We start from the raw sequence: 15,551 nt of genomic DNA, 5'->3' as shown, positions 1-15,551 counted from the left end.
CCGCGTATTGTTTACGCGCGGACTTCTGTACGATGGTGTGTACAACCATCGTACAGAAGCCCTCTGGCAGACATGTATGGTGAAAACGGTCCGACGGACCGCTTTCACCATACATGTTTGTCCGTGTGTACCCGGCCTAAGAATGACTTGGCTACGACTTTGGTTGGTTTGGAGGGGAAGATAGCTTGTTTGTTCATGTCCTCTTTCCAGTCTGGGAAGAAACGTGACAGGTCCCCTTCCCCTGTCCCGGGTCCATCATCTGCGGATCAGGAGTGGGTAGGAGACTCAGATGTACCCTTTGGGGACAATATGGAAGCTTAAGAGGACGGTTCCTCTTTGGAGGACACAGTCCCAGAGGAATTCTTTGCAGTTTCACAGTCACTAACTGACATGGTGCATTTTGGATATAAGCTACCCCTTGCAGAGATGGCTAAGGCCCCCTTCTCCTCTTTGGGTTCTCTGAAGCCTGCTCAGGGTTCGCATACTTTTCCTATGCATCTGTTGCTGGAACAGCTCTTTTATGCTGACTGGGATCATCCAGATAGGCATGTTTCCTCCTAAGAGGTTTTCTCAACTTTTCCCTATGGAGAAAAAGTTCTCCAAAAGATGGAAGGCACCAGCGGTAGATGCTGCTGTCTCTTCCCTGAACAAGTCTTACTTGTCCGGTAGACAATGTTCAGGTGTTTAAAGATCCAGCGAATAAAAGACTGAAGTCATTGCTTAACCACTTGACACCCGCACGCCGTCATATGACGTCCAAAACGGGGACCTGTTATCCTGGGTGGACGTCATATGACGTGATGGGCTTTGCGGGGGGGATATCTCAATGATGCCTGCACCCGGAGGCATCATTGAGATATCATTTTTTAGCGGCGGCGATCCTGCGCACCGTAAGAACGATCATAGCGGCGGTTCCGCCGCTAGATCGTTCTTACAGGCGGCGGGAGGGGACATCCCCCCCCTCCCGCCGCCATCCGGTGCTTCTCCGGGCTCTCCCGTCCCACCGGGGGCCCGGAGAGATGATCGCCGTCCGCCGGATGTTTGCCATAGAGAAGACTGATGACCATCTGGTCACCAGTCATCTCTATGACCGTCGGAGGCCCGGGCGCGATGTGATGACGTCACGCCCGGGTCCCCGTAAGTAAACAAACCGCAATTGCGGCTAGTTTGAATGAGATCTGTGAATTTTTTTTCACGATCTCATTCTTTCCAGCCTGCAGGAGAGATGTGGGGTCTTATTGACCCCGCATCTCTCCTTAAAGAGGACCTGTCACACACATTCCTATTACAAGGGATGTTTACATTCCTTGTAATAGGAATAAAAGCGATTGAAAAAAAAAAAAAGTGTAAAAAAAAGTGTAAAAAATAAAGAAATAAGTAAAAAAAAAAAAATAAATAATAAAAAATTTAAAATGCCCCTGTCCCCGGTAGCTCGCGCTCAGAAGCGTACGCACACGCAAGTCCCGCCCACGTATGTAAACGTCGTTCAAACCACACATGTGAGGTGTCGCCGCGTGCGTTAGAGCATGTGCAACAATTCTAGCACTAGACCTCCTCTGTAACTCTAAACTGGCAACCTAAGTGTCGCCTATGGAGATTTTAAAGTAACGAAGTTTGGCGCCATTCCATGAGTGTACGCAATTTTAAAGCGTGACATGTTAGGTATCTAGTTACTCGGCGTAACATCATCTTTCATATTTTACCAAAAAATTGGGCTAACGTTACTGTTTTGTTATTTTTTAATTTATGAAACCATTTTTTTTACAAAAAAAAGCAGTTTAAAAAATTATTGCGCAAATACGGTGCAAGATAAAAAGTTGCAATGACCGCCATTTTATTCCCTAGGGTGTCTGCTAAAAAAACATATATAATGTTTGGGGGTTCTGAGTAATTTTCTAGCAAAAGAATGATGATTTGTACATGTAGGAAAGAAGTGCCAGAATAGGCCCGGGAAGGAGGTGGGTTTTAAAGCCCGGTATTGAAGTGGTTAAGGCCTTATTTTCTATGGCCAGTGCTGTAGCTCATCTGTCAATCCCTTGGAGACAAGGTGAAGCCGGTCGTCAAAGGGGAAGATGTCCTGGACCTAGCAGATCTGCCTAGGGCTCTGTTTTGCGGTTGACACTATTAACCGCTTGCCGACCGTCGCACGCACTTTTACATCGAGAGAATAGCGCGGCTGGGCAAATGGGCGTATATATACGTCCCCTTTAATTTTGCAGCCATGTGGTCACATGCGTGCGGCGGCACGCACGTGACCCTCTTGATGTCCGCCGGTGTCCTGCGATCGGGTCACAGAGCTGCAGAACGGGGAGAGGCAAGTGTGAACATGCGTCTCCCTGTTCTGCCTAGTGACACTGTCACTGATCGTCTGTTCCCTGTCATCGGGAACAGCGATCAGTGACATGTCACGGCAAGCCATGCCCTCTAACAGTTAGAATCACTCCACACTTAACCCCTTCAGCGCCCACTACATGTTAACCTCTTCACTGCCAGTGTCCTTTTTACAGTAATCAGGGCATTTCTTGATCATACATCACGGGACACAGAGCCTTAATTACTTAATTGGGTTATGTAGTCACCACAGGTGATTGGACACTGGTTAACCCAATTAAAATTGAGTTCCTCCCCTATAAAACCCCTCCCAAATGGAGAGTTTTTTTCGCCATTGTTTAAGGTGGTTGGTCACGTTCAAAATGTGCTAAGAAGAAAAATGCTCTTTTGATGGTCTGGCTGTGGAGACCTGATCACCGCCATTACTAGTAAAAAAAAAAAAATTATTAATAAAAATGCCATAAAACTATCCCCTATTTTGTAAACGCTATAACTTTTGCGCAAACCAATCAATAAACGCTTTTTACGATTTTTGTTACCAAAAATATGTAGAAGAATACGTATTGGCCTTAACTGAGGAAAACTTTTTTTTTTATATATTTTTGGGGGATATTTATTATAACAAAAAGAAAAAAATTTAGATTTTTTTTCAAAATTCTCGCTCTATTTTTGTTTATAGCACAAAAAATAAAAACCGCAGAGGTGATCAAATACCACCTAAAGAAAGCTCTATTTGTGGGGAAAAAAGGATGTCAATTATGTTTGGGAGCCACGTCGCACGACCGCGCAATTGTCAGTTAAAGCAACGCAGTGCAGAATCGCAAAAAGTGGCCTGGTCTTTGGCCAGCGAAATGGTCCGGAGCTGAAGTGGTTAAAGACTCTATTCATCAGACGTCTCGCCTTGCCCTCATGTTAATACTCATGCAGAGGGTTCTCTGGCTTAAGCATTGGTCAGCAGAATTGCCTTGTTAAAAGCTGTTGACTGGTTTCCCCAATCATTGGGGATGGTTTTTTGGGGATGACTTAGATAAGTACATTCAGAAGATCTTGGGTGGAAAAAGTACCCTTCTTCCAGTAAAAAGAAGGAGTAGGCATCCTTCATTTAAGCGTTCAGCTTCTCAGTCACCTGGGGCAACAGCCTCCAGGCAGTCACGACGGCCTCCGCCTTCAGAAAAAATCCTGGGGGCAGAAATCTGCAAAGCAGAGCCCCAAGGCCTCCTTATGAAGGGGCGCCCCCACTCGATCGAGTGGGGGGAAGGCTTCGGCAGTTTGCAAAAATCTGGCAGGAGGAAATCCAGGACAGATGGGTCATCTCCACGGTATCTCTGGGATACAAGCTAGAGTTTCGAAAATTTCCTCTGCCTCGTTTCCTAAGATCAAGCAGTCCCAAGGACCCAATAAAAATGGGGTCTTTTAGTAAACATGTGAAAGCAGCCATGCCTCAATGCATTTCACCCTGCCCCCTCCGCCTCCTCTGGCCACTCTTTGTGCCCAATCCTGAAGATTACTGGGAGATGTGATGTAAGTATCCCAGGAGGACACCAGAATGGTGGCAGAGGATGGGGCAAAAGAAAAAAATATGATAAATGCAGTTTCAGCTTGGGGATGTTAAGTTGGCACTAACTCTCTTTTGGGATTTAGGTTTCGCTTTAAAGAGAACCTCCCACCTACACTGTGCTATCACATAGCGAGCTTGTCAGCCCCCTTGTAAAAGCAATAAAGTCAAGTAAAAAAAAAAAAGAAAGAAAACTGAAGTTCATTAAAACAAATAAAACACCAAAATTATTTCTAAACCCCCAGCACCCATGTGCAGGCACCTATGAATGCAAACAGAAAGCACAATCAATATTAGGTGTTCCTGAGTAGGAGGAATATATCTAGGGTAATCATTGACTGTTCATGATCTGTAAAGGCTTTTCAAGTGTTACCTATGGAAAATTTTGAGTACTGCAGTTTTTCCACCATTTTGCAGTCACATATAGGTTTGGCATCTGTTTTTTCAACACAATCTCATCTTTTAAAACTTACCAAAAATAAGAATTATATTGTTTGTGTGCACTAAAATTAACTTATTTTCCTGATAATATAGATTTGATAAACATGCATCATGTGACATACAGTATAATTGCAGGATGCTGATAACAAGACAATGTAATGAACCCATAATTGTATTAAATGGCGATTTATTTTATCTGTTATTTATATATATAAAAAATTATTCTATAGGTATTGCAGAAAACAACGATGATGTGCAAATGCTGTTATTACTGCAACCAATTTAGAAACTTCCACATCTGAAATCTTATTAAATGTTATGTGTTATATTATTTATTATTGCTTTATTTAATTACGCACTCATTTTCTTTTATGTTAGATGTGCTTTGTAGTATGTACATAGATGCGCAAATGCTAACACCATAACAATATATTTACAAAATAAAGCGGTAAAGAAAAAAAATTGTACTCCTATTGACGTTAAGCAGTTTATTTCCCCCTAGATCACTTATATACTTCTGGGACTTAAGTCTGATCCCTGGGCTAATTTTTTTCATTGTTAATTTGCCCTGGGAGCTTTGGTTACATTTTGACATGCAATTAAACATGTATATTTTCGCTTGACACTGGAGACATAAATCTTTAAATGGCAGCCTCAAATTTCAGTCATTTTGCTGACAAGCTCACACAGACTTTATACAGACTTTATGCCAGATATATACTAAACACTCTGCTTGCAATGCATAAATGTCTCTAACCTATGCCGTGATTCATTCCTTTTTATTTCATGTGCTAAGGTAAGGCCTACTGATGATAATGGTATTTCAATTTCATTTAGAAAGCTTAAAGGAGTTGTAAAGGAAATTTTTTTTTTGCTCAAATGACTGTTTACAGGGTATAGAGACATATAGACAGATTCATAAAGACTGGCATAACTTTGAGGTGGCGTAGCGTATCGCATATACGCTACGCCGCCGTAAGTCAGAGAGGCAAGTGCTGTATTCACAAAGCACTTGCCTCCTAAGTTACAGCGGTGTAGCGTAAATGGGCCGGCCTAAGCGCGCCTAATTCAAATGTGGAACAGGGGGGGCGTGTTTTATGTTAATGACTGGTGACCCGACGTGATTGACGTTTTTAACGAAAGGCGAATGCGCCGTCCGTGGACATATCCCAGTGTGCATTGCTCCAAAGTACGCCGTTTTGACGTGAACGTAAATTACGTCCAGCCCGATTCGCGTACGACTTACGCAAACGACGTAAAAAGATAGGCTTGTTCCGACGTCCATACCTTGCATGGGCTGCGCCACCTAGGGAGCAGCTTTATCTTTACGCCGGCGTATCTCTTACGTAAACGGTGTAACTAATTGCGACGCGCGCACGTACGTTCGTGAATCGGTGTATCTCGCTGATTTACGCATTCTAGGCATTAATCAGCGTTCACGCGCCTAGCGGCCAGTGGACCTAGACAGCTAAGAGACGACGGCGCAGGCCGTCGTATCTTAGCTACATTTAAGTGTAACTCAATTTGAGAATACGCTTAAATGTACGACGGCTTGGATTCAGAGTTACGCCGGCGTATCTACTGATACGCCGACTTAACTCTTTCTGAATCCGGCTAATAATAGTTAACTGATTCCTTTTAAAAACGATTAAAAGTAGATAAAAATCAATCATATAATGTACCTGTAGTTTCATTTTCGTTTTTGCATGTTATCCTGCCTCTGTGCTGTATAGAGCCATAGAGTGATGGTTTGGAAAACGAAACTAGAAGCTCCCAGTACTGTGGTCATCAGGAAACAGACAACCAGGAAGTGTTCAGAACAGAGCAGAATTACAGCAATATCAGAGCAAAAACGAACAATGAGGACATGAAACCAGGACTGCAGTAAGGCAAAGGAAGCTATTTAGCTAAAAAAAAAAATCCTTTAGTGAACCTTTAATTGTACTCACAGGGCATTTAAAAAATATATAAGTGCTTGATGTTAGAAAATTACAGAATGAAAGTAAAATATAACTCAGCAAGGTAAACTTGCAACAGAGCATAAGTAAACTTACCACTGTGCATTACTATATTGAAAACCTGGTTTGTGTAGTTCATAATTATCAGTCTATACAGGTCAACCTTTTAATCCCCCTATGTCACTGTTGATTGAAAACAGCAGGCTCTCTAAAAGGCCTTATTCACACAGGCACTGAGACCCATAGTTACAAATGGGGTGTGTGTTTATGCACCAGATGCTGCGTGCAGGCAGCCAATTCAAGCTCAGTCAACACAACAGATTTCAAGAAAAAGTCTTTCTGAATGAAGTAAGGGACATTTTCTCTGAAAATCCTCACTGGAATACGTGTCCTCATTTCCCTTCTATTCCCGTTCTGGTGAGAACTCAATGTTTTGGGTTTTCTCTCATTTTCTGGGTAACAATGCCTACTAAAACAACTTAAAAGAGTAGATCTCCCCAGTGAATACAAAGAGAGCAAAAAAACATACAGCGGTTCTAACTATTCCCCACTTTATACAAACCCCCTAAAAAATATTTTAACTAAAGATACAACATAAATATAGAAATGTTATGAGACTGTAATTCAGTCAGGCTTCATATACAGTATAGTAACACATCTGTGCTGTACCCTAGAGAGTTGGAGCATGGCATGGCTCTCCCGCAGTTCAACATGACCCTTGTTTCCTGAACAATGCATCAATCAACAATGCTACTCAGAAAGTGATGGAGCCCAGTGGGTGCTTTTTCTAAAAGAGGCAGTGGTCCAACCTCCAGAAAGCTTCAGTACAGTATTACCCTTTCTGAAGCACTTTGTAGTGTAACAAAAGGGAAGGAACAAATGTATTACCCCCCTGGCTACGTTACAGTTATAAATCATGTTCAAATGGGCTTTTGGCTACAATATTTTTTATTAAAAGAAGAGAAAAAACATATAATGCCACGTACACACGGTCAGAATTTCTGATGGAAGAAGTCAGGTGGGAGCTTTTCATCGTATATTCCGACTGAGTTTATGCCCCATCTGACTTTTTCCGTCGGAATTAGATAGAGAGCAGGTTCTCAAAAAATTCCTATCGCAAAATCCATTCCTCTGTATGCAATTTCGATGGGGAAAAAAAACATGCATGTTCGGAAACAATTCAACGCATGCATTGAACTTATTTTTCTCGCCTCATTGTAGTGTTGTATGTGTGAGGGATTAGCTCGTGGGGATCACCTTTTCTGAAATCACAGTCTGTAAGCAGGCACTTTCTTTTAAGTCTGGCGGATGCCAGATTTTATTTATAAACGGTTTGCAGATTAAAATAAACAAAACAATAAATTAAATCCTTGCCGTCCGGCGCTAAACTAAACAAACAGGATCGCCTCTCTATACAGTGTGGGGCTAGTCCCTGACACCCACAAAACATGTAGTAAAGCAAACCTTTTTAGTCCAGCACTCAGCGCTCCCCTCACTCAGGTCCCTTCCTGAGTTTCAAGCCAGAGCCCTGTTGTGCTCTCTTCCTGGACATTTAAAGTCCAGCTGATTGTGGACTCCAGTGGACCCAAACATCCGGACCGGAACCCTAGCCAGGCCCAGAGGCTGTAAAACCCGGAATGGATTCCGGTTCAGTCTCTCATGATAGAACGTATGCAAGGTGAAATGTACCTATGATCATGTATCGCACCTCGCATAGCGTCACATATCCTCCCCCTCTGCTCAAGCCCCTGCAGCTGAGCACTTGACCCAACCATACACTGCACACGGGAGAGGGCATCTGCATTATTTTGGAGCTTCCCTGGCCTGTGCTCCACTGTAAATTTAAAAGGCTGTAGAGCCAGGAACCACTTTGTCACACGAGCATTTTTCTCCCTGTTATCACACATCCACTTCAGGGGAGCATGGTCTGTGACCAGCTTAAATGACCTCCCCAGTAGGTAATACCTCAGGGAGTCTAAGGCCCACTTAATGGCGAGACACTCCTTTTCTACGATGGCATAATTTTTCTCGTGCTTGTTCAGCTTCCTGCTCAGGTATACCACTGGGTGCTCCTCACCATCCCTGATCTGTGACAGTACGGCCCCTAGTCCCACCTCAGAGGCGTCCGTCTGTATAACAAACTCCTGGCTAAAATCCGGGGTTACTAGTACGGGTACCATACAAAGAGCCTGTTTTAACTTCTGAAATGCCCCCTCGGCTTCGGGGTTCCGTTTGACCATGACCGACCCCTTACCCTTCGTTAGATCGGTCAAGGGGGCGGCAATGGTGGCAAAATTGGGTATGAAACGCCTGTAATACCCCGTAATGCCCAGGAAGGCCCTCACTTGTTTTTTATTGACTGGTTGGGGCCATTTTTGAATTGCCTCAATCTTATTGGTCTGCGGCTTGACCATCCCCCGGGCCAATAACGTACCCAAGGTATTTGGCCTCCTCCAGGCCTATGGCACATTTCTTTGGATTGGCCGTGAGACGTGCTTCCCTAAGGGAATCTACGACCGCTTGTACACGGAGCAGGTGCGATTCCCAATCTGGGCTGTGGATGACCACATCGTCCAAGTACGCCGCTGCATACGAGCGATGTGGTCTCAAAATTTTGTCCATCATTCGCTGGAATGATGCAGGGGCTCCGTGCAGACCAAACAGCATCCGCTTATACTGAAACGAGCCCTCAGGAGTGGAAAAGGCAGTCTTCTCCTTGGCCGATTCAGTAAGCGGTATCTGCCAATAACCTTTTGTTAGGTCTAGGGTCGTTATGTAGCGAGCCTGTCCCAACCTGTCCACAAGTTCGTCGACCTGGGGCATCGGGTAGGCGTCAAATTTGGACACACTGTTAAGTTTTCTAAAGTCATTACAAAACCTGATACTGCCATCAGGTTTTGGGACCAGCACTATGGGACTTGACCACTCACTGTGAGACTCCTCGATCACATCCAACTCTAACATATTTTTTATTTCTTCCGCAACTGCCTCTCGCCGGGCCTCTGGAATTCTATATGGTTTTACATTTACCCGAACCCCTGGTTCCGTCACTATGTCATGTTGGATCGTGTTGGTCAGTCCGGGAAAGGGGGAGAAAAAGTCTCTATTTTTCTGCACGAATGCCCTAATGTCACTTTGCTGTGCTACGGACAGGGAATCCGTGATGGGAACGTCAGGTATCACGGGTATCCGGTCTGTTGGAGGCGGGGACGTGGCCAGTAAAGTCTCTCGGTCCTTCCAGGGCTTTAAGAGATTTACATTTCCCTGGCTGGTAGACTTTGTAGTTTACCTCCCCCACCCTTTGGACAACCTCAAAGGGACCCTGCCACTTGGCTAAAAACTTACTTTCTACCGTGGGAACCAGTACCAACACTCTGTCCCCCGGGTTGAAAGTACGGACCTTGGCACCCCGGTTATAGACCCTCCTTTGGGCCTCCTGGGCTCGCTCCATATGTTCCCGTACTAGGGGCAGAACGGCAGCGATTCGGTCCTGCATCAAGGAGACATGCTCTATGATGCTCCTATATGGGCTGACCTCTCCTTCCCACGTTTCTTTAGCAATATCTAGCAGGCCCCTGGGATGCCTACCATACAAGAGCTCAAAGGGGGAATAGCCTGTGGAGGCCTGTGGAACCTCTCGTATGGCAAACATGAGATATGGTAGCAAAAAATCCCAGTCTCTCCCATCCTTGTCGACCACCTTTTTCAACATACTCTTCAATGTTTTATTAAACCTTTCGACCAGACCATCTGTCTGGGGGTGGTAGACAGAAGTACGGAGATGGGAGATTTTGTACAATCTACACAATTCCTTGGTAACCCTTGACATAAAAGGGGTGCCTTGATCGGTCAAGATCTCTTTTGGGATCCCCACTCGACTAAACACCTGGACTAATTCCTTGGCAATAACCTTGGCGGAGGTGTTACGCAAGGGTATGGCCTCAGGATAGCGAGTCGCATAGTCCAGGATCACCAGAATATGCTGGTGACCCCGGGCAGATTTCACGACCGGCCCCACCAGGTCCATGCCAATCCTTTCAAAGGGGACCTCAATTATTGGTAGAGGAACAAGGGGGCTGCGAAAATGGGGCGATGGTGCTGACATTTGGCACTCGGGGCACGATTCGCAGTACTCCTTGACCTCTGCATGCAAACCGGGCCAGAAGAATTTTTGGGTGATTCTCTCCCTGTTTTTTTCGACCCCGAGATGTCCCCCCATTACGTGACCATGAGCCAGGTCTAGCACCACCCTGCGAAAGGGTTTGGGAACCAGTAGCTGTTCTACCTCTTCCTCTCCATGTTTTATCACTCGATATAACAAATTGTTTTTAATTGCCATGTAGGGAAAGGACACCACCCAATTAGGATCCACCGGTTCCCCATCCAACACCTTAACATTTTCCCTGGCATTCATGAGGGTGGGCTCTCGCAGCTGCTCGGTACAGAAATCCTCCCTCCTGACCTCCAAGTCGGGTACCACATTTTGGCTACTCTCCATGTCAGGGTCAGCGAGGTTTCCTGTTCGTTACCCTCAGGCTGGGTGCTAGCTTCTAAGTCCTCCGGTTCCCCAGCAATGGCAGGGAATGGTGGAGGATCTCCGGCCTCCTCGATCCCACCAACATTATGCCCTTCCCTTTGGCAAAACGGGTCTGGTGAGAGTTCTCGAGTTTCCCCAGTAGGGGGAACGCTATCTACGGGCCTCCCTTCACTCTCCCATAACTTCCAAAAATGAGGAAAGTCCCTCCCCACTAAGGCTTCATGGAGCAGTGAAGGTACCACCCCCACTGAATGTGTTACACAGCCCCAGGGGGTATCAACCTCAACCACCGCTGTCTGGTAGTCCCGAATGTCCCCATGGATGCATATTACCCCAATACAACTGGGGTGTAGTTTTGCGGGGTCTACACACGCACTCCTGACTAAGGTCACAACACTACCAGAGTCTAGCAGGGCTGTAAGAGGCTTGCCATCTACTGAAATAACGCACATTTGTTTTTCCAGGCGACGCTGACCTGTCGCAACACATGCGACCTGTGCAAACAGAGAAAGGCGTCTTACCCTATCAACATAATCACATTGCATAGGTTCATCATTTAGAGGGCAGTCTGCAGCAATATGGCCTAATGCATGGCAACGAAAACACCGTATTTGCCCTACCCCCAGTCCTCTTACCGGTCCCAAAAACCTTCCTGGCTTCTTTGGCCAGTCTCCAGGTCTAGGACCTACAGTCTCATCTGCTGTAACAACAGTCTTATCCACTCTCCCCAAACTCTTGAACCCTGGAACAGTCTTACCCGAACTGCTGGGAAATCTTGCACCCCTAGACACACCGAAGTGGGGCGTAGGTGGGTTTATCAAGTCCTCAGTAGCACTGTACCTCTCCACTAGGTCCACCATTTGGGCTGCAGTGTTGGGGTCCCCCTGTCCGACCCACTTTCTCAGGGTAGCAGGGAGCGCACGCAGGCACCGGTCCATTACCACACGCTTCACAATCTGAGGGCTGGTCAGAGTCTCTGGCTGCAACCACTTCCTGGTGAGGTGGACCAGGTCAAACATTTGTGACCGGGGTGGCTTGTTGCTGGAATAGGACCACTGATGCATGCGCTGGGCCCGGACTGCCATGGTGACACCCAAGCGTGCAAGTATTTCTGTCTTTAGAGTCTCATAGTCCTGGGCCTTATCTGGTTCTAGGTCAAAATAGGCCTTTTGGAGTTCTCCTGTTAGGAATGGGGCCAATAGTCCCGCCCACTGCTCTTTTGGCCATCCTTCGTGGTCAGCGACTGTCACGAAAGTCGCCATGTACGCCTCAACATCATCCGCCGGTGTCATCTTTTGCAGGTGGTAGGAAGCACGTACAATCTTTGGTTCCGCTAACACCGGAGGTGCGGACCCCTTTTTCAGTTCCACCAGAGCTTCGGCGAACTGTCGGTTCATCTCCTGCTGGGCAGCGTGTTGTGCTGCAACGGCCTCTGCGACTTGGCGGTGTTGGTTTCCCGCTGGGCTGCATTGGCCTGTAGCAGGGCCTTTAACATTTCTTCCATTTTCAGAAAAGTGCCCGCTGAATCCACCACGTGTGAGGGATTAGCTCGTGGGGATCACCTTTTCTGAAATCAGTCTGTAAGCAGGCACTTTCTTTTAAGTCTGGCGGTAGCCAGATTTTATTTATAAACGGTTTGCAGATAAAAATAAACAAAACAATAAATTAAATCCTTGCCGTCCGGCGCTAAACTAAACAAACAGGATCTCCTCTCTATACAGTGTGGGCCTAGTCCCTGACACCCACAAAACATGTAGTAAAGCAAACCTTTTTAGTCCAGCACTCAGCGCTCCCCTCACTCAGGTCCCTTCCTGAGTTTCAAGCCAGAGCCCTGTTGTGCTCTCTTCCTGGACATTTAAAGTCCAGCTGATTGTGGACTCCAGTGGACCCAAACATCCGGACCGGAACCCTAGCCAGGCCCAGAGGCTGTAAAACCCGGAATGGATTCCGGTTCAGTCTCTCATGATAGAACGAATGCGAGGTGAAATGTACCTATGATCATGTATCGCACCTCGCATAGCGTCACATATGTCATCGCGTTCTTAACGCTCGAAAGTTCAGAAACTTTTCTGTGATCGTGTGTATGCAAGCCAAGCTTGAGCGGAATTCCGTCGGAAAAAACATCCAACTTTTTTCCTGCAGAAATTCCGCTCGTGTGTACAGGACATCAGATTAAACGTGTGAAATCAGTAGGTCCTGCACATAAGACTTAAATAGTAAGGTAAAGTAATCACAGGGAACTTAAGTTTCTGAATGTACAAGGTGTAAACATCAGGGTAATTAGAGTCAAGTGGTGCATGCACTTTTAATGAGTGCACCAGTCCAGAACTTCATTTTTAAGGGCATGGCAGCCCACTTTTATTTAAAGGAATGGAAAAATTCACAAAAGACAGCAATTTACAACACAGGGGTTCCACCAATACTGTAACTTGCACAATGCTTCAGCCTCCTGGCTTACTCTCTTGCCACACTACTGCTTCAGGCCTAAAGCCTAGGCCATAGGTATGCGCACAGGGTGTGCGCACAGGGTGTGCCAGGTGTGCCTGGGCACACCACACCCTAATCACCTTGTGTGCTGCAGATGCCCCTGACCCGTGATATTTTACCAAAGCCCCCTAATTGGGCTCCTAAAAAAAATCAAACACAAATTAAAAATACAATTGTAAATAATAATAAAAAATAAATACAAATGTAAAAAAACTATTAAAAAAAATTGTAAAGAAAAATAATTTATTGTAAAAATAATAAAAAATTAAATTGTAAAAAATAAAAACTACTGACACCATCCACTGCCCCACTGCCACCAAACTCTGCCCTACTGACATCGTCCACTGCTCTACTGACACGGGCAGTATATACTGTATACACATGCACACGCATATGTGTTTGAGCTTTGGGGTGCACACCCTAATGCAATAGGCTGTGCACACCTGTGGCCTAGGCCTTAGGGCTGTTCCTCAAACCAGCACAAAAGTTTCTTCCAGTCAAGCTTACTCATAGCTTACTTATGATCAGCTCATTGCTGCTCTGTCGCGGACTACATCTGCCTCCTGCAGACATGCACGTTCTGGCTTCCCCATGCAGTCTCTCTGACGCCCATGCACAGACCTCCTATCTGTTGGGTGAAGCCCTGAGCTCTAGTACTGGGCTATTATAAACCCAGTCACACCTGTTTAATCACCATGCCTGCCTCTCTCTCACACTTCTAGCAAGCAGCTCCACACAAACTCTAATGCCTCGTACACACGACCAGTTTTCCTGACGGGAGAGCTTTTGGAACTTTGGCTGGGAATCCCGGCCGTGTGTATGCTCCTCGCAGTTTTTCCGACGGGAAAACTAGCCAAAAACTGCCAGCCAAAAAAAAGGGAACCAGCTCTCTTTTTTTTCTGCCGGGAAAACCGGCACACTTTTGCCCGGCGGTTTTTGCCAGTTTTCCTATGGGAAAAACTGCAATGGAGCATACACACGGCCGGGATTCCTGACCAAAGCTCCATCGCAGTTTTCCTGATGGGAAAACCAGCTGAGTGTAGGGGGAAAGACTGACCAAGCTGGTTCTTGGCTTTCCACTCAGGGTTTTGGATGGGAACATTTCCCGTCGGAAATCCTGCATGTGTGTACGGAGCATTAGACAAGCTGAATAATAACCAGGTCTGAAGGAAAGTACCTGCCCTTTTCAGTTAACCCTCTCTTAATCTACCCCAGGCTGACTCTCTACAAAGGCTATAGACCAGCTCCATCCGGCTAACGGTGCCGGAAGTAACAGTGAATGTCTGAGCCTGGGGATCCAGAACTGAGTATAAGGAGAAAAAATGGGGGGACCTCATGCACTGGAGATAAGAGGATCACAAACTGAGTGTAGGTGGGTCGGGGGGAGGGGCCAGAGGAAAGAAAGGGAAGGAGAAGCGTAAGACAGGGAAGAGAAGAAAAAGAGAAAAGGAGGAGAGAAGGAGCAAAGCTGGGCTAGGAAGAAGAGAGAGGTTCCCACAAGTTAGATAGCACACTATGGTGGCCAGGAGCACCTATGCTAATCAAATGCAGAGTCGAAAGAGCATATCACCACCACAGGGCAGTTCAAACCTGTTAGCAATTAAAATATAAATACAGCAACTAATACAATGTACAGATTTCACACTTTCCACTCAGAATTCCTGAGAAACTCCTACTAGTGTTTAACATTTTCCATTTATATAACAGACAGGGAAGCTGTAGCACATCAGTGCATTTTATACCTCTATTCCAAGATTTTTAAAACACAGATCATTAGATGTTTCTCATATAAGCAAAAGAATAAAACATCATACTTTATGGCTGATGAGCAGGCAGATGGTTTCTAGCCTACTGATAGTAATCCATTTGGGTTCTTTGTAATTAAGTAATTATTTATCTCCTCACAACAGTTCAATTGAATTAAAGGGGTTGTAAAACCTCATATTTTTTCACCTTAATGCATCCTAAGGTGAAAAACTTCTGTCGCTGAGCAGGGGGTTTACTGATGCAGGGAGGAGCCGCAAGCGCCGTTGGGGGACCCCAGAAGATGATGGTCAGGGCCACTCTGTGAAAACTTACCTGCTTGATTTAATGCTGGAAAGTACAACTTCTGTACTTTCTGCAAAGCTCCATCTCCTTTGTGTAATGTGTGGATGGTGGAAAAGAATCCTGCTTAGAGCAGTGGGCACCAGCAGGTTATGTCACCTCTATCTGTGATTCAACCCTGTTGTTAGACCTCCAT

This window comes from Rana temporaria, chromosome 1, assembly GCF_905171775.1.
Source record: "Rana temporaria chromosome 1, aRanTem1.1, whole genome shotgun sequence".
Taxonomy (NCBI): domain Eukaryota; kingdom Metazoa; phylum Chordata; class Amphibia; order Anura; family Ranidae; genus Rana; species Rana temporaria.
The sequence above is the reverse complement of the archived record's forward strand: the minus strand, read 5'-3'. Positions refer to the sequence as shown.